Source organism: Symphalangus syndactylus, chromosome X, assembly GCF_028878055.3.
Source record: "Symphalangus syndactylus isolate Jambi chromosome X, NHGRI_mSymSyn1-v2.1_pri, whole genome shotgun sequence".
Classification (NCBI taxonomy): Eukaryota; Metazoa; Chordata; class Mammalia; order Primates; family Hylobatidae; genus Symphalangus; species Symphalangus syndactylus.
Genome location: NC_072447.2, coordinates 139,024,673 through 139,044,939, shown reverse-complemented (window position 1 = coordinate 139,044,939; position 20,267 = coordinate 139,024,673). Strand labels below are relative to the sequence as shown.

The following is a 20,267-nucleotide window of genomic DNA, read 5'->3' as shown; positions in this document are numbered from 1 at the left end:
AAGAGAGCGAGACTCCGTCTCAAAAAAATAATAAATAAAATAAAATAAAATAAAGTCAATCAGTACGTGTTCTCCAGGATGTTAAAATTTTCTATAAAACACAGTCAAGTGTTTTTGTTGGGTTTTCTTATTAGTGTTTTTAAAAATAGTTCAATATACTTGCGAAAGTACAATTTAAATGTTGGTAAAACCTCTGAGACATGTCTATGAATTCTAGGGTTCCATGGAATATAATATGAAAACCACTAGACTGGAAGGACTATTTGCACTCTTAGTGTTTATTCAATCCACGACCTTTAGGTCATATAAACAGCCACCAAACCCTCTCTAGACTTCATATATGAAAGTGGTATCATGCTGGTAACTTCCTGATCTGAATCTCTTCCCCACTCCTTATACCCAACTCTATCCTCCCCCTTTACAGTAGCTAACTCTAACCTTTTGCCCTACTATTCTCAACCCCAATTCTTTGATTTCATTTATATCCACAAGCCCCTCAACTGCATTTCCTAGGCTGGCTTTCCAAATTTCAACAATACAAATAATGTGACCATATAACGAAGGGGGGAAGGGACAGTGATATGTATGTGTCCGTATACTTGCTGGTAGTTACAAACAAAGAGAAACTCCCAGGGTCTGAAAACTGAGCATATTGCACATTTGAGTAATTACCTCTTCTTAGCCACCACCAAAATAAATGTCAGGATCTCAACAAATCTGAAAGCAGCTCTAAGAAAGTCAAAATTGAAACCACATAATGATAAAGCTGAAGTGTTTAGGGGTAAAGCATACGGATGCCTTCAGTGTACTCTGAAATGCATCCAAAAATTAAGATGGATTAATGGTGGATATTTGATAAAGCAAATATAGTAAAATGTTTAATTGCTGACTCTAGGTGGTAGGAATAGGAGCGTTCACTGTATAATTTCAACTTTTCTGTTTGAAAAACTTGCTGATAACATGCTGGGAAAAAATAATGTCATGCTACAATGAGGGAAAAGGGATTGTTCTATTCAAGGATCTCTTCCAACAATTCAGGAATATGGATATTAGAGGAACAGGAATCCTAAGACAGTCCTGTGTAATACCACGGTAATGCTATGGTTTGTAATTTACACAATGCCTTTCATTCAGTTAATTGTATCTCTAGCAAATGCCTTCTAAGTCTAACTTTGTATCTAATGATACAAAGGACATAGGAGGAAACATCAGGCTTCTTGCTCCTCAGAAGCTTCCCGTTTCCTGGAGAAAGCAGAGTACAATTTAAGACAGTAACTCTGACCAAATCCTTTACTCTTTGTGCCTTAGATTGCCTCAGTAAGGAAAATGGAAAACACCCATGAGAGGACCAAAAGTCAGGTCAAGATCCTATGTGAAGTCTATGAGAACTGACAGTTCAAAGGGCAGAGCTGGGAACATAAGGGATAGGCTAAAAATACTGGAGCATGTTGTACTGTTTTCCAGTTCAAACCTGTCCCATGAGCCCAATGCAAAGGGTGGAACTCACCCTCTCCAATTAGTTTCCACTTGAACCACTGTAGGGAGCAAAAGACCCTCTGGATTATAAATCCCTCTGCCTGTGCACGCTGACAATTACGTACACAAACTCTCACCACCACCCATAGGAAAAACTCTACCAGTCCTGGGAAAGAAACACAGAGAGTACCTTATGGAAATTATGAATTTGTAGCCCTAATGAATGTGTACAGAAATGGTCCTATCAGCTGGGCACAGTGGCTCATGCTTGTAATCCCAGCACTTTGGGAGGCCGAGGCGGGTAGGTCACTTGAAGTCAGGAGTTCGAGGCCAGCCTAGCCAACATGGTGAAACCCGTCTCTACTAAAAATACCAAAAAATTATCCAGGCCTGGTGGCACATGCCTATAGTCCCAGCTAATTGGGAGGCTGAGGCACAAGAACCATCTGAACCCAGGAGCAAGAGGTTGCAGTGAGGCAAGATCACATCATTGCACTCCAGCCTGGGCAACAGAATGAGACTATGTCTCAAAAAAAAAAAAAAAAGAATAGAAAAAGAAATGGGTCCTATCACACATGGTTTAAGAGATGTCCACAGACTCACAAAGACTACAAACCATTGTTTTTCTGCTTTTCTACTTAGGTGAAGAACTGTTCTTTGGTTTGGAGTTATTTTTTTTTTTTTGTCTGTTTGTGTTTTTTTTGACAGAGTCTCACTCTGTCACCCAGGTTGGAGTGTAGTGGTGCGATCTCTGCACCCTGCACCCTCTGCCTCCTGGGATCAAGCGATTCTCATGCCTCAGCCTCCTGAGTAGCTGGGACTACAAGCGTGAGCCACTGCATCCAGCCTAAGAACTGTTAAAGAACTAATTGTTTATCCAATAATTAGGTATCCTTCAGTGAGAGATGCTCTACAAAGCACAAAGCTTATCTGGCTGTTAAGATAGGACAATGAGGTCACTATTCTAAATACAATTTTATATATTTCCTCCTTTTTAAATTGATCCCTACAGTTGTTCAAACAAAATTGAAATATCAATAATGAAATACCTAAATTATAACAATTATTAGCACAGTTCACACTGGGCTTTCAACATGTGATATAAGGTTGATATGATAATAATTATGATGACAATGATAATGATGATGATAAAAGTGCCATTCTTTCTCAAGCATTATTAAGGACTTCAGGCCTTAACATTGTGATTTCCATAAAAGCTTTGACCCCAGCTATGCTTATTGTACCGATCATAATAAAATTTGTACGATTTAGCTATGACCTTAATCTAACAAATATTCTACATCCACGGTTATAAGGCAAGTGAGTCAAGGTTTCAAACTCAGAAATTAAGGAGCATCCAACATTCATCTCCCAGGCATGGTTCTCTCTTACAAGTGAGCATCTGTTGTTGGCTTCTCAAATCTTTGTCTATTAATAGAAGAGTTCATGATGGACAAAATCTTAAAACAACTTCCATATGCACTGAACTTTTATGATGTTCAAAAACCTTACTAAGTAATCACAAGTTCCTATTGGGCTTGAACTAAACTTGATGACAGATCTGAACTCTTAATATTTTATACTTGGGGAGTAAGGACAGAAGAGGACTTCTGTCACTTCCCTTGCCTCAGTCTCTGTGCAATACTTGATAATCACTTACTGACTCCTTTGTTTTGGGGTTTCAAAGAAAATTCACATGTGAGCTTATTCTTAGAGAAGCTGAAAAGACCTGTAAACAGATGAACAAATTAGTAAATTCTTACAGTTGGAATGTTTTTATAAGTCTCAAAGCACCATACAGGAGAAGAGAAAAAGTTTTAAAGGCTCATTTGAACCAACTGAAGTCCAAGATGGTTTGACTTTACCTACCTTAGAGATCAGGTATGTGTCCTCATTTCACATTAATTGTGAAGATGGAACACTAGATTTGAACTTAGCTGTCCAAATCTGACTTCTTCCATGAGAATCCTGGTCAAACTCAATCTTTATTGTGGACTTCCATGGCACAATTTAATACACTTGAACTCTGAAATATGATTCAAACATTTATATGTGTGCAAATTTATAATCCTGTAATGGGTAAAGGAGATACTTTTAAAAAATAAAAGCATAATGTCCAATCAATGGTTCCATTGATTTGGTATTCTGACAAAAGGTTCTCTTTACAGACAGTTCATTCACATTAACTAAATAATACTTTATTTCACTAAAAAGAAAAGTATTTCCTTGAGACACTACGTGTGTCTGTGTGTGTGTGTGTGTGTGTGTGTATGTGTGTGTGTGTGTGTATTTCTTTTTTTTTTTTTTTTTTGAGACGGAGTCTCGCTCTGTCACCAGGCTGGAGTGCAGTGGCGCAATCTCGGCTCACTGCAAGCTCCGCCTCCCGGGTTCACGCCATTCTCTTGCCTCAGCCTCTCCGAGTAGCTGGGACTACAGGCACCCGCCACCACGCCCGGCTAATTTTTTTGTATTTTTAGTAGAGACGGGGTTTCACCGTGGTCTCGATCTCCTGACCTTGTGACCCGCCCGCCTCGGCCTCCCAAAGTGCTGGGATTACAAGCATGAGCCACCGCGCCCGGCCTGTGTGTATATATTTCTACATGACTTCTTAGCTTTCTTTACAACCACAATGGGTACTCTGGTTGAAGACTGTGTAAGAATCAAAGACTAGAGATTCCACTTTTCGAGAGTCCAGTTAGGACCCCTTTTTAAGTGAGAGTTTCTCTCCTCAAGTGAAAATGAATTCTTTCTAAATCAGAGGCTGGGAAAAGTTAGGAGATGTTAGAAGAGGTCAAAACTAAGTCCATTAAATCCCAGACCCAGATTTAGTTGCCATAGAGACAAGGGAGATAAATAAACCAGTAACCTTAACAAATGTGCTGCACCTTTGCCAGACATATCTCTGACTTGCCATTATTTTTACTTAAGTATCTTTCAGTCCAAACATAACTGACTCTGAAGACTACAAAACCAAACAGAACTAGGCCCAAAAGAAATACGAACACTCACTGAAGCAAAGGGCAGGCAAAAGAGGCAAAAGCCATCCCCCACCCTTAGCAATGTGCTCTCCGTTCCCCTTGAAAAACTATTGCAACATGAAGCTCCAGAGGCAATGACATATGGGGAAAATATGTGGTGCCAAAGCCAGAAGAAACCATGTCAAAAAAGAAAAACAGACATGAAGTAACTGACCTAATTAGAAGAGAAAAGTGTACTTACAGCAGAGAAACAAGTATATCTGAAACAGGGAATACAGCTGAAGGTGAGAGGGACTGCTGTAAGGAGGCTCATGACCTTAAAGCGAATTTTTGTTGCTTATCTAAAGGAAATCAGAAGATGAAATGGGCATTGCTCTTGAGCTGTAGCTCCATTAAGATGTTCCTTAAGTGGACGCTAGACCTTTAAACATGAAGATTCATTCCCTGCCTAGCACTGCTACACATTCATTAAAAGCTCTGAAACAAATATTTATACTTGGTGTCATGTGGTATATACCAAGATGCCTCTACCAACCACCAAATACGGAAGAAAGAGAAATGGGGGCTCTGGATGATGAAACACAACAAGCGAGAAGGAACTAGAGCATTGGAACCCCATGTTTAGGCTCTGGACAGGAGTCCTCATGTTTCTTGGTTACTTACTAAGCACCTACTCTGTGATAGCTTAGAATATCCGGCTTGTGATATGGAGTTAAGTACATAAAAGTGGAAGATTCTCAACATCTAAGTAATAGCAAAATGTACAAACAATATCACAACATGAATATAACTTCAAATAAAGTGATACTTACATTTTTTCCTTGTGCCTTCTAGTTCTTGTCCACAGGTACATATCACTTTGCAAGTTACAATCACAGCATATATACAATTTTGCATCCTGCATTTTTTAGTAAGACTGTATTATACAAATTCTTTCATATTGCTAATGTAAGTGTGAAAATTATAATTTTTAACAGATTCATGAAATTCCACTGCATAGATGTATCATAATCTACTCAACCAAAACTATTGAATAAATGAACTATTTTTTCACATTAGACATTTAAATTCTTTCTTTTTGTTCTCATAAATAACACTGTGATGAATACTTATAACATACAGCTTTTTTTCTTTTCTTAGAATAATTTGTTTCTCAGAACACATTTCCCAAAGTATGATTACTAGATTAAAGGGTACCAATCTTTGTGCCTTTAGGCATGTATTGGCAAACAATGTTCCAAAAGACTTTGTACCAACTTACATTGCTACCAGCAGTGAATAAGTGCATATTCATTTCAAGTTAACCATATTAACATTGGGTTTTCTTTTTGTAATTCTGCTTAGTAAAAGTGTGCCTTGTTGATGTTTAAATATGCTTATCTTTGCATACCAGTGAGGCTGAATGTTTTCCACACATTTCTTTATATTGTGATATGACTTGAGTGTCTTTTACCCATCTATCAATTGGATAATTCATTCAGCCAACAGTTAGGAAGCACCTACCACGTGCTAGGCCTGTGCGCACCTTTCTTACAATCTGTATGAGCTCTATGCATGATATAGAAATTATGTATCTTGTCATCTGTGCCACAAATTTTTCCTGGGGTGCTTTTTCATTTTAATTATACTTTTCAATATAGGACTGTATATATTTGAAACTGTTGATTTCTTTCTTTCCAACTTTTTAAAATCATTTTATAGCTTACAAGGTTATCATATAACCAGGGATTTGATAATTATCCTATTTTCTGTGGTCTGATTTACAAGTTTGCTAACAGCCCCATATTTTCCTAAATTTTCCTAAAATTAAAAGCTCTAATCCCTACATTTCATGATTCCTGAGCATTATCTAGCTTTTTTTTTTTTTTTTACCAGAAGCACTTTATTTAAAACAAATTTTAAAATCAGGGTTAGATTTATCTTTTCCATGTGCTATACTGTATTGAAAATAATTGATTTTTCACCTCCTCTGCTCCAACTCAAAAGTAGATCCAGATTCATCTGGGAAGATTCAACCCAAAATACCCTGGTTCGTATCTCTTTTTCTTTCTCAGGCTAGAGAAAAGTGAATGTTCTAAACATTAGCACCATCACTGCCTGACTGATTTTTCTCAGGATTGCTTTAAGGTAGAGTCCCCTTGCTACTCAAAGAGAGGGCAGTCCTCAGATCAGCAGTGGTATAACCTGGCACTTGTTGGAAATGCAGGATCTCAGGCCCTACTCTAGACCTGCTGCATCAGAATCTGCACATGAAAGTGTGAAAAGCACCAAAGTAGACTACAGGAGTCCTCCAGAATAAAATAAATCACCCGTACCTGTCGATGCTCCTTCTCTTCATCAGGTACCATCATCAGAAAGTATCCTTCCTCTGAAATGTTTGCCGTCAACCCTTTTAAAGCACCTCCTTAATATGACTATCACCCTATGTTGTGCCCCTGAAAATTAGCAAGCTGATATTTTGAGAAAAAGGATGACCTTAAGTTTGCAACCTCAATTTTATCTAGACCTGGGATTGAAAACTCACATGTCTATAGGGGTTAAACATTCAGATAATGGCAACCAACCCTTGTCCTTAGTGTCAAGGAGATTACAGATACTGCAGGAGACTGTGGCAAACTTCAGAGTTCATGCTCTAGCCAAAGAAACAGCAGCTGGCCAGGTGCGGTGGCTCACGCCTGTAATCCTAGCACTTTGAGAGGCCGAGGTGGGTGGATCGCAAGGTCAGGAGATCGAGACTATTCTGGCTAACATGGTGAAACCCCGTCTCTACTAAAAAATACAAAAAATTAGCCAGGCGTGGTGCGGGCACCTGTAGTCCCAGCTACTGGGGAGGCTGAGGCAGGAGAATGGCGTGAACCTGGGAGGCGGAGCTTGTAATGAGCGGAGATCACGAAACTGCACTCCAGCCTGGGCGACAGAGGGAGACTCCATCTCAGAAAAAAAAAAAAAAAAAGAAAAAAGAAACAGCAGCCATTTGGCTCCAGATCTTCTGATATTTCAAGAGAAGCTGAAAATTTTGAACTTCAAAAAATATGAAACCTTTCAATTTTTAAATGCTGGCAATTAAAATTTTAAAAGAACACCTCTGTGTGCCAGATCCAGCCCACCAGTTTCAGACCTTGGCTCTAAACTGATAATTTCCAAATTCTGTAAGTCTGTGTAACCCATCTGTGCTGATTTTCCTTCTTATTGCTAGTGCACCAAGAAGAGAGGTTACATCAATACAAATGGCACAAATCATATCACTTTGACTACTGTATTTCAAAATTTTGTGTTTTGTGAATATTAAAAAACTGCCAAATCAATAATGAAAATGACCATATGTCAGTGATATAAATATCTCCTACATGTGAAACACATGTTTAATTAACAATATTGTCACTACTATCGTACAAATACTCGAATTTAGCCCGGTTCACGTATGTGTTAAGAATTATGTGTTCAAGCTTGTGTTCCAAATAATTCCGTAAACTAAAAGGCAGCCAAATGGAATAATTCTAAGTTTCTGAATAATAAAGTTTATCTATGATAAATACTGTATTAAAAGGGGACACACCATCATTTAAAAGAACAAAATAGGCCGGGCATGGTGGCTCACGCCTGTAATCCCAGCACTTTGGGAGGCCAAGGCAGGCAGATCACTTGAGGTAAGGAGTTCAAGACCAGCCTGGCCAACATGGTGAAACCCCGTCTCCACTAAAAATACAAAAATTAGCTAGGCATGGGGGCACGCATCTGTAATCCCAGCTACTTGGGAGGCTGAGGCAGGAGAATCACTTGAACCTGTGAGGTACAGACTGCAGTGAGCCGAGATCGCACCACTGCACTCCAGCCTGGGCAACAGAGTGAGACTCCATCTCAAAAATAAAAAATAAAAGAACAAGATATCCTCATGTGAAAACAGCAAAGCCCATTTTACTATTCAATTATTTCAAACAAACGTTTTAAAAATAGAGGTGAAACACACAGTTTACATTTATTTTCATTTTAGGGCCTTCGGGTCCCAGGGACAGCTGCATCCATGGCAATTACTGAATACTTTATTTGCACATGCTTATATGGAAGTGGCATAAATCATAGGCTCAAAGAGCAGTGTAGAGATGGGGACTTGGAACTGTACCCCTGCATCCATACCTGTCTACTGAATACTGGGCAAAGTAATTGAGAAAAGCAAAGCAATTTTCAGTTTCCTCGTCTGCAAAAGGGAAAATAATGTAGGCATGTCCCACCCTTGAAGAATATCAAACCCAAAATGTATTTTTTGTTGTTTTTGTGCTGACCACTACATTCCTGCCCTGGCCTACAGTAGGGCTGAATGAATGAATAAAAGAAAGGAAGAAAGGACACCAGATGCAATTGTGTAATCCCATATATTTCTGTTACAGGGAAACAGAATTTAACAGATTTGGCCGGGCACAGTGGCTCACGCCTGTAATCCCAGCACTTTGGGAGGCCGAGGAGGGCAGATCGCTTGAGGCCAGGAGTTTGAGACCAGCCTAGCCAACATGATGAAACCCTGTCTCTGCTAAAATTATAAAAATTAGCAAGGCATGTTGGCGTAGAGACGCCTGTAATCCCAGGTATTTAGGAGGCTGAGGCAGGAGAACTGCTTGAACCTGGGAGATGGAGGTTGCACTGAGCCGGATCGCACCACTGCATTTGCACCACTGCACTCTAGCCTGAGTGACAAAGCAAGACTCCATAAAAAAAAATAAATAAAAATAAATAAAATTTAAAAAAAAAACAGAATTTAGCAGATTCTATTCAACTGACACACCTGAGAAACTCAGTGCTTTAAAAGAAAACCCAAGGACACCAAGTTTTGGTCAATGTAAAGATGTCATTGGGGTGTGCTTGGTATCATAAAACCACTTGAAATGTGTGTTTGAAAAACTCCGATTTAAATGCTCCACTTTAAGAACACAGCCCTTTTACACATGGTTTCTATCAAAGTTTTCTGCTGATGAAGCTGATCGAATTTGCAGATTGCTATGGAATTACTAAAGGCAAACAATGCATATGCATAGCCAGGTCTCACCTAGCTGGCATTTCCAGCTGATGAGAGGATGTCTTTATATCTCCTTAAAGAATCTTTATATCTTTATATCTCCCTTCTTTATATCTCCTTAAAGAATCTTATATCTTTATATCTCCCTTCTTTATATCTCCTTAAAGAATCTAGCCTCTTCTGTGGGAAAATAAAAATAAGAGCTGGGAAAGGGCACAGAGCTAAAATCTCTGCTTTTTCAATAGGGCTCACCCTCAGAGGAGGGTAACAGAGAGTCACAGCCTCCTACTTGAGCCAAAGCAGTTCGGCTTGGGTTTTCTCTATTGGGGTTAGATCTAAAGATTTGTATTTTTGAAGATAGGTTTCTGTCATTTTTTTTAAGTTTGAAAACAACCATTATAGGTAAAGGCTATGAATGAGAGCTATGGCACGATTTAGACCCAGAAATGAAGATTCCATCTCCAGCAGCAGAGGGAAGCTGCTGAAAGCTTGTATCACTGAGCCTGCTTCAAGCCCGAGGGCCTTGGAAGGACTTCCGACTACCACCATAATTGATGAAATGGATAAAATTCAGGTTTAGCATTTCTAAAAGTTTGTCCTATGCTTTTTACTCTTTAAGGTTTAATACATTTAGGTATTTGAAGATATATATTTTAAAACCTGGGGAGAATTCTGTAGCAAGTAGACATAACAAAGGCAATTCTTTCACCTGGTGAGCATGTACCCTGACTGAAATCTAAGTACCTACACTGACCATGTGGCTGCGTGCAGGGGTGGGCAGGGTGAAGGTGAAGGCAAAAACACAGCAACCTTTTGAGGGATGAAATGGCAAATCCTGACAGGTACAGTGCTGGCAAAGGTTACATTCCCTCTTGTGAACGCACAGAGACCGGGGCACCAAAAAGGAGGGACCATTCCTGTATCGTGCCTTGATGAGCCTTCTCTTAGATTCCTTCCTTTCATTATTTTCAAAGGTCAATGTCCTTCTCTCAGAGAAAATTGAGGAACCCTGAGTCATCACAGAGTATAAACAAGCCACTGTGGCTAAATGAAGAGGACAGAGAATGCTTATCCAATATAAGCATTGGAAGGTCTTACTCAACCTGGCTTCCCACAGGTTATTCTGAACTTGAGAGCAAATCAGAAGAAAATCTCCTGGACCCTATTAATGTCACTGAGCAGAAGCACTCTTTGGCCTTCTATCACCAGATTTTGCAGTGCCAGTCCTGCACCCTGGCTCCTTCCACCCACGGAGAAAGATTCCTAATAGCTGATCAGGTCAGCCTAACCTCCTCCTGGCTGGCAGCAGGAGTCTCCTCCGTCCCATCCCAGCGTTTGCTCCATGCAGCTTTCCTGCTCCCTACTGTTCGTGCAACGATATGAGCAGATCTTTACTTTCAAGCAGACCTTAGAATAGTTCTGTTGTGCCTGGCAAATTCCCTTTTCATACGCCCAAGTTGAAAGCAAATGAGATTTTCCCTTGAAAAGACATTCCCCCCGAGAGCTAATATTTAGAGTAAGCAGTGACATTGGTTGGGTCAATTAAAATGAACCTTCTGAAACCTCCTGTACAAATAAAGCCCTTTGTACAATGCCACCCCTAATACCACAACTTAGAAGGTTGGAGATCAGTGTAAGAATGTGTGGCAATTAGTAAAACTTACCTCACGCTGGATGTGTGGCAGATAGGATGTATTCGGCAAAGGCCGGATATGGTTGAAAACAACTTCCAAGGTGCCTAAGTTAGGGAAAAAAATGAGAATCAAAAGGCAAAGTTACCTTTTTAGAAGCAAAGTTCTGAATTCTAAAAAAAATAAATAAAGTCAACTTCCTATGAAATGGCTCATGGTAACACATTCTACTTTGTATTTACAACCCTTAGAGTTAAAGGAAAACTGCCAAGATGTTCTGCATATTTCTCCAAATGTCTGTTTATCATATAACATGAGCACTGGCAGTGGATCTGGCTCCCTCATTATCAAGCTGTATTAGCTCAAACACTCAGCATTGTTAGGGGAGTGAGCTCATGGCCTATTTCAGTTTTAAATTAACATTTGGCAATCACCCGGGTAATCAAAACAAATGACTCAGTCGTTTAGAATAGATTTATTAGTTGAGCCTTTTTCTCTCTCTCTCTCTAACATCTTTAGAATATTTTGCCACAGGAGGGCTCCGATCCAGCCAGAATGTAGAGCACAAGTCACCAGAGGAACATTTAGAGGGGTTGCCATGGAGACGAGGTGCCCTGTGACCGCTGAAGTTATCTCCAATCAACAGCAGGATTAGGATGCAGACTAGCGGGCAGGCTCATCCCAGGATGAGGGTTCTGCAGCACTAGGAAACAGGTGTGCCCTGTGCCGTTCGCAACCCTGACACAAATATGGCCCGCTACGACATGCTGCCCTCCTCAAGCCCGTGCAACCTCCCCACAGGCCCATTCGCATCACTGCCTTCCTCCCCCAACCCTCCAACCTTTATTCAGAAAGGACTGGCTGGGGCAAAGGAGAAAGGGAGTGTGATCATTGCATTATCCCAAAAGTGTGAAATCCTAGAATTCACACCAAATGCCACATTTAGATCAACTATGAAAATGTACATGAGCGAATGAAATCTGAGGAAAAGACAGTGCCTTGGGCGGGGGACCCAGTCTGTTTTTTCACTGCTCTGTCCCAACACCCAGGTCAGTGCCTGGAACACAGGAAGCTCTCAAGAAGTATAGATGGAAACAGGGCAAAAATAAACCAAGGATTACAACCAGGTGTGTAACCACCCCTCCCACCCTGCCCTCAAACCATTTCCAGGCTGATCTTCACACAGGCAGTGGATATAAATGGAAAAACTGTTAATGTGCTGGTAAATAAACAGCTGAGACAGTTGGTTCACTAGGCTAATGGGTTCATCTCTTTAGAGATCCTGACGACGATTGTCAGGATTGTTGTCAGGAAGAAAAGGCTGAAGACAATGCTTCCCAACTCAAAATGGACAAATCTGCTGACTATAGGGACAGGGTTCTTGTTTGTCAGGCCAAAAGCCTGGAGGAAGGCAAATTTTGTGCCCATGGTGAAGCGCTAACATTTGAAAGCAAATGTTTTAAAGTGACTTAATTCAAAGGAACATCTTCCAGTCCTCCTCCCACCTGTACTTAAGTAGAGACAATATTTTCATATTCTATCATATGAACCTGGATTGTTTCATGTCAGGTTTTCTTTGTCCGGTAAAATATTAAGTATCTTCGTGGCAGGAACAAAAATCTCTTATTTCATTTCTATCTCCTAGTACTTAGCATGGTATGTTTACACAAAAGGCTTTACTCCATCTCATCTCCCACCACCACACTCCACTCATATAGAACTCACTGTTTCTAGAAGATTCCACACCCTTTCGTGCAGCTACAGGAGGAATGCAGCATGGCACAGCTCTTCACAGCAGGGGCACCAGAGTCAGACTGCCTGAGCTCAAATACCAGCTCCGCCTCATATTAGCTGTCCAGCCTCTATGAGCATCATAATGGCCACCTACCTCATAGAGGTAAGGAGGTACATCCATGTAAAGCATTTGGCAGTGCCTCCCCCACACAAGGTACCCATTGAATGTTAAATACATGCTTACTACTATTATTATAGCAGGCAAAAAGTCAAACTGTTACCAAATGTGGATAATGATTTCACATACCGCCACAAACGCTTGACACCAAATATACCTCTCTTTCGATTCAATCCAACTGAAGCTCCAAACCTGAATCTGTCACACACTAGTCTTACCATATTTCGTCTTACTCACCCTTCTGGAATTGATTTTTCCTAGAGATGGGTACAATTCATACCGATTCTACTTGATGGAATCCGGTTCTCTTTTTCAAGAACCGGAATCACTTCCTTCCTAAGATTCCCACCTTGCCAATGGCTTCCCTGCCATCTGTCTGTCTGTTTCTCACTTCTGTACATTCCAGCTTGGAAGGGCTACAGGTGGGGAAGGGACAGGGAAAGTGTCTTCTAGTAACTAGACTGGGACCCTGGCTATTCTTTCCAGAAAACATTTTCATATTCTATCATATGAATCTGGATTGGTTCATGTTAGGTTTTGTTAGTCCTGTAAGATGTTAAGTATCTCGGTGGCACGGACAAAAAAAAGTCTTATTTTGGCTGGGTGTGGTGGCTGGCACCTGTAATTCCAGCACTTTGGGAGCCTGCGGTGGGTGGATCACGAGATCAGGAGATCAAGACCATGCTGGCCAACATGATGAAACCCCGCCTCTACTGAAAAAACACAAAAATTAGCCGGGCGTGGTGGCGTGCGCCTGTAGCTTCCCTGCCATCTCTGTGTCTGCTCCTCACCTCTACATGTTCCGGCTTGGAGGGGGTACAAGTGGGGAAGGGGCAGGGAAAGTGTCTTCTAGTAACCAGACCAAACCCTGGCTATCCTTTCCAGAAAGTCCTTGCATTTCATGTTCTCTGACACCCTCCAGAGGGCAGAAGAAAGAAAGGCCCAAAGGCTGAGGAGGCAAAGCTCTCACATGGGATTCAACTCAGACTCACGCTGGAGCAGTCTTCCTTCCATAGTTCATGGTTTCACCACTCAGAATTAGTCCATAAAGAAGGAGAAAAATTGACAGTCAGATCTGAACTGCCTTTGTATCTCCATTTCACTTTATCGTCTGTACTAGCATGTCCCACTTAACATGAGCTGGGGTCGTGAGGCTGAAGACACTCGTGGTGGGTATATTTGTGTGTACTTTTCAATCTGCAGCGTGTAATTGTGTCTCTGACCAGAACATCATATAAATTACGTTGACAATATTGTGCAAGGTAAAGAATAAAAACAAAACAGCACACAAAACACCGGGTAAGATGACAGCAAAGTAATCCAAAATAAAGCTCAAACACTTTAGAGTTAGTCATGCTTTCAAAGAGTTCATGATAATCATATCCCACCCTGACAAAATTAATAAGTGAGAATAGACAAACCACGTATATTATTCCAGAAGAAGCCAAGAGTTACTTTTTAGTGACATTTAACACATACAATCAGTCTCCAGGTTTAGCAAAAGTATTGTCGTCATGGACACTGCTGACCCTTATCACTACTGACAACCAAGCTTCAATGATCCCCACATCACCAATCAATTGTGTGAATTACGTGGAAAAGAAAATCCAGTGACAACAGCTGTTTGAAAGAACTTAAGAGTCAAATCAATCAAAAGAGATGATCCCCCACAGACTCACTGTCTCCTCTCAATTCTTTGAATGTGATTGTCATGGTAACGATTCCTTAATCACATCCTTCAGAATATTCTCTCCCACCCAAGAAATCAAAGAACAGTGAATTCCAAACATCTTCTTAATTAGGTACACTAGTGATGAGACTGGGCCGCACAGACTTCTCATTTACCTCACTTTTATTCAAATACTTATGCTACTATAGAGGTCAGAAACATTGGCATGTGCACCATTAAAAACACATTTTAAATGTTTACCATAAAAGGCAATGATAAATACAACTGAGGTAGCCACTGGCTCATTTTCTTTAACAAAAGAACTGGTAAACTGGCTCTCATTCGGCAAAATAATTTATTGGAAATAAGATTAAAGATGCCTCATTTTTAATAATTCCAACATAATCAAGATCTACAGCATAACCAAATCTTTAACAGTATATTCATTTAATAAACAAGCAAAAACCAGAAGGATATTACCAGTTATAGAAACATAATAAAGTCCAGTTTTGTGTCCTTATATTTAGTACAGAGTATTATCTGGTGATATACTCTATATACTCTGTCTGGAAGATCATTTATTCTACACATTTCTATATCTATTTTATATGATATAATCATAGTATTCCTCACAATTTGCAAAGAGAGGAATTATCCTTATCCAGTTTGGGAAAAGATGGGTTATATTTTTAAAAGTTATCTACTAGATATACTAAAAATTTCAAGTTATGATTAGTCCAGATTTTTCTGCAGATTTTTGCACTTCTTTCAAAAACTAAAGTGCACACATTTACCAAAGTTGAAGTAGTGAGTCATTTTTAACTTTGTATAGGAATATATGCAACCCTTTAAAATACTGAGTCTGCTTTCATAGATTTTCACATTAGTAAATAAAAGGTGTCTTTCCTTCCAGATGTGGCATGACCTAGAAACTAACAAAAGGCCCCACCGTGCCCTAAATAAATACCAAGGAGCTCTTTCTGTGAGCTATTTCTGGATGCAAATTTAAATAATTTTTGGTCATAAAGGAAGAATAAGTATATTGGGGAAAAACATAAAGGGACAAATATATTTATTTTTTAACTGGAATATTAAAACCTTAAGAATACTTATGAATAAAAAAGCCATCAAAAATAGAATAGAGGCAAGGAGCAGTGATGCACACCTGTAATCCCAGCACTTTGGGAGGTCAAGACCAGCCTGGCCAACATGCAGAAGCCCGATCTCTACTAAAAATACAAAAATGAGCCAGACGTGGTGGTGCACGCCTGTAATTCCAGCTACTTGGGAGGCCGAGACACGAGAATCACTTGAATCCAGGAGGCAGAGGTTGCAGTGAGCCGAGATTGCACCACTGCACTCCAACCTGGGCAAAAGAGCAAGACTGTGTCTCAAAAAAAAAAAAAAAAAAAATAGAGGACACTACAGTTAACAAGCACAAAGAACAAATTGGAACAAAGCAAAAACACAAGTCAAATGGCAAAATCTAGCAAGAAAAATGGAGCAGCAAATATTTGCTAAAGTCAAAAGGTAAAAACCTTGAAATTCTTGTCCTTTGCCCTAATGTTCAATGGTATTTTTGTTTTGTTTTAATGGTATGAAGACTGATGTCCTCTCAATGACTATTACAGCAGCTCCCAAATAAAACACATGATAAAATAAAAACTCACTTAATTGACTGATAGGCTTGAATTACTCACTGCCAAGTCTACAACTTTCCCACAACTCCAAGCATTCTTTCCTTAAAAGAAAAACAGCATTTTTTCCCTCTGACATGATGACCATGAGTAGCTTTTGAGGTGACTATAATTCTGTATTTTTCTATAACTCGCTGTGGGTCACCTCCACATTATAACTCCTAAATCAAAGCAACAAAAAACAAAGAATTGTACAGATCCATACATGACAATTTTGCCAGATGCATCTAGAGAGCACTGGCCCTCCCAGAAGTCTGAGAGGAACTCCTGAACCAAAGACATTCTAACATTGCTGTCACCCCAGCAACCATCACCAAACCCTGCCCATTTTTCCTGCAAAAGAGCTTTCATACATTTTCTTCCCTATAATTTCATTTCTAAGGTCCTAATTGGGCCCATTATCACTTCACACCAGACTATTTCATCAGATTTCTTAACTATGGGTATGCCCTCTTCTTCACATAGCTAGCGTCAGAATCATCTCTCAAATGTTCCACCTCGAACGTATCACTCCCATTGCCAAAAACCTTTCTCCATTGTAATCTAAAGGCCAAGTTTCTTAGAGTGAAATTCAAGCCTCTGGCTTTGGCTGACTCCCTGCATCTGAGGTTCATTGCCGCTAGAGAATGACAGAAGTCTTGGCTCATGCCACTTTCCCCTAAACCAGTGATTCTCAAAATTGGCTGCACCTGGGGAGCCAAAGCAACTCGTGATGCCTGGGTGCCTGCTACGGTTTTTATGTGTCCAAGATTCAGGTGTTGAATCTTAATAGCCAATGTGATGGTACTGAGAGGTGGGGCCTCTAAGAGGTGGGGTGATTAAACTGGGAAGGCTCCTCCCTGGTGGATGGGATTAAAGCTTCAAGAGAGCCTTTGGCTCTCTTGCCCTTCTGCCTTCTGCCACATGAGGGCAGGGCGTTCCTCCCCTCCGGAGGCTGGAGCAGTAAAGTGTCATCTTGAAAGCAGAGAGCAGCCCTTACCAATCCAACCTGTTTGCACCTTAATCTTGGACTTCCCAGTCTCCAGAACCGTGAGAAACAGATTTCTGTTCTTTATAAGGTACCCAGTCTCAGATATTCTGTTACAGCAGCATAAACAAAGTCAGTGCCCCACCCCCAACAGAGTTCCCCAGATGAATCTATTATATGGCAAAGGCTGAGAACCACTGCCCCAAATTCCTATAGCCTGTAATTGTCAGACTTTATTGTGCCTCAAAATCTCCTGAGAGAGGACCTTGTTAGGACACAGATGGCTGAGCCCCATCCCCAGCGTTTCTGATTCCCTAGGTCTGGAGTGGGGCCCATGAAAGTTGCATTTCTAACAAGCTCCCAGGTGATAGCTCACTGCAGCCTCCTTGGCTCATGTGATCCTCCCACCACAGCCTCCTGAGTAACAGGGACTACAAACACACATCACCTCACCAGGCTAATTTTTTGTAGAGACAGAGTCTCACCATGTTGCCCAGGCTGGTCTGGAACTCCTGGGCTCAAGCTTCCGTTTTCCGGAATCTCTTCCACATTTATGAATCAATCCACAGAATATCTTAGAGATGATCTTGTTCATTTGCCTTTTTAGAAACTGCGACCCAGAGTGGGGAGATGATTTGCCCAGAGTTTCCAATGCTTAGTGGCAGAACTCGGGCTAGGATTCAAAACTCCTGACTCCCTCCCCACACCTTACGTAGTTCAATACTCTTTCCACCACATCCTTCATGGGTCTTTAACAGCTTCTCCAATTAGAATGGGCGTTCTTTGCTTGAAGAGATCGCTAGTACTTTTTTTTTTTTGAGACAGGGTCTCTCTCTGTTGCCCAGGCTGGAGTGGAGTGGCACAATCTCATCTCACTGCCACCTCCATCTCCCAGGTTCAAGTGATCCTCCTGCCTCAGCCTCTCGAGTAGCTGGGACCACAGGCAGACAGCACCACACCCTGCTAATTTTTGCATTTTTAGTAGAGATGGGGTTTCACCATATTGTCCATGCTGGTCTCAAACTCCTGACCTCAAGTGATCTGCCCGCCTCGGCCTCCCAAACTGCTGAGATTACAGGCGTGAGCCACCACGCCCGGCCTTGAAGAGATCACTGTTGTTTTAAGGCTCCCCACAGCATCTAGCAAACCTAGCCAAGTGCCTTCTCCTTAGAGTAAGCACTCGATAAATATTTTTTTATTTCATCTTACTAAGTACTCAGCCCCATACTTTTCCTAAACTGGCATTGGCACTCCATAAACTGTTTCCTTACACTTAGCAACTGGGCAGCTCTGCTCCCATCAATTAGCACTGGAGCAAATCCTTCATATCAGCACGCATGTGGCCATTATCTGCTACGGGGATAATCATAAACACATAAGGAAAATTTAGGGGGGTTTTAAAAGTTGCAGGAATGATAAGTTTGTAAGGTGACAAAATTCAACTTTCAAATTGTATGTCAGAAAACGTTGACGAAATGCCCTAAGTCTCATTTAATACCCAACAAACCACTGCAGCAGTAGCAATCAGGCAGTCCAAGAATTATAAAGTATGTTGCTCTGGTACTTTGAATACTTAAGCCAATTATTTTCATGCTGAGGCCCTCCTGGTTCCTTAACAGAAAATTCAAAAGTAACTGGATTAAGGATAAAGAGGAGACAGAGGGAGGGGAAGACGAAGAGGAGCCAATAGGTCGCAAGAAGCAGGTGGGTGAGAGCAGCAAGGGGGCAAAAGGATGCTGTCACATGCCTGTCCCACAAGCTGCTGCCACTACACCTCCCCAGTCCTTCCAGATACTTACAGTAGTTAGGGAGCATGACTACACTAGGCCTAATGACTAACCCAGCCTGTCTATACCTGGGAAACAAACATATCATGATTGGGTTAGATGGTGACTTTTGCCATTTTTCCAATCAACAGGAATCGCAGTAAAGTCACGTCAGCTGCAGGATTTGGTATCGATTGTGAAGCTGACTGAAAGAAATCCAGTGGCAGTGCCACCATTTGGCGCACTACTGGCATCAAGTGACCAGTTAGCCTGGCCACTGAACTGGAATCCTAGCTTCCATCATGAAATGGGACTTGGGGGAGAGGTTATTTTTATCCTCTTTCTCCCCTTCCTCATCAAAATCTGCTTTTAACAGGTAGGTACCACATATATTGTCAATTCAGGCAACCAATGAAATTAAGAAAAATAAAATTTTGTCTAACAATAGATGTAACAATGAATATACCTAACAGATCTGTACACAAAGAATTACTTCCAATATACAAAATAAAGTTTAATAAGCTAAACAAGCCAGGAGTTTGAGACCAGCCTGGACAATATAGCGAGACCCTGCTGCTACAAAACTAAAACATTAGATGGGTGTGGTGATGCACACCTGCAGTCCCAGCTACTCAGGAGGCTGAGGCAGAGGGATTGCTTGCGCCCAGGAGGTCAAGGCTGCTGCAGTGAGCCACGATCGTCACGGTTTTCCAGCCTGCGTGACAGAGCAAGACACAGTTTCAAAAAAAAAAACAAACAAAAAAAAAACTAAACAGGCAAACTCTATAATCAATTCTTCCCTTTATTGGTGTTTTTCAGATAATCACACGAACTATGAGGTTTTTCACCCCAGGTCTTATCACAGACCTGACAGACAACCACTTCAAGATATACAGTGCTTGAGTGATGGCTCCCATTTGCCTTCTAATCCTTGATAGCTTCTCAGTTTTTTCTTTCCCTTTGCAGTTGCAATGTCCCTCTTAGACCTGATCCTCCCCTCACCCCCACTACCACGTACCACAGAATGCTCTGTTCTCATAGCCAACTCAGGAAAGCAATGGCTACTTGTAATTGCCCATCATAGTTACCCAGGTCCAATATAAAGAAACTATTTACATTAATGCCTATAAAAACCGAATCTTTTCACACACGTTTACTGTAGA

At 40.9% G+C, this 20,267-nt stretch overlaps 1 protein-coding gene across 4 annotated transcripts in view; it reads right to left on the bottom strand.

Annotated features, from left to right (window-relative positions):
- FHL1 (four and a half LIM domains 1) overlaps positions 1 to 20,267 on the bottom strand; it is a 63,696-nt gene that overhangs the window by 30,885 nt on the left and 12,544 nt on the right. For 3 of the 4 annotated variants that reach the window (XM_055267064.2, XM_055267071.2, XM_055267067.2), the window contains exon 2: positions 11,127 to 11,200. The gene's annotated coding sequence lies outside the window, so the exon portion shown is untranslated. Of the gene's footprint in view, positions 1 to 11,126; positions 11,201 to 12,818; positions 12,920 to 20,267 lie in introns of those variants that run through there. The other variant, XM_055267066.2, reaches the window with a different exon arrangement.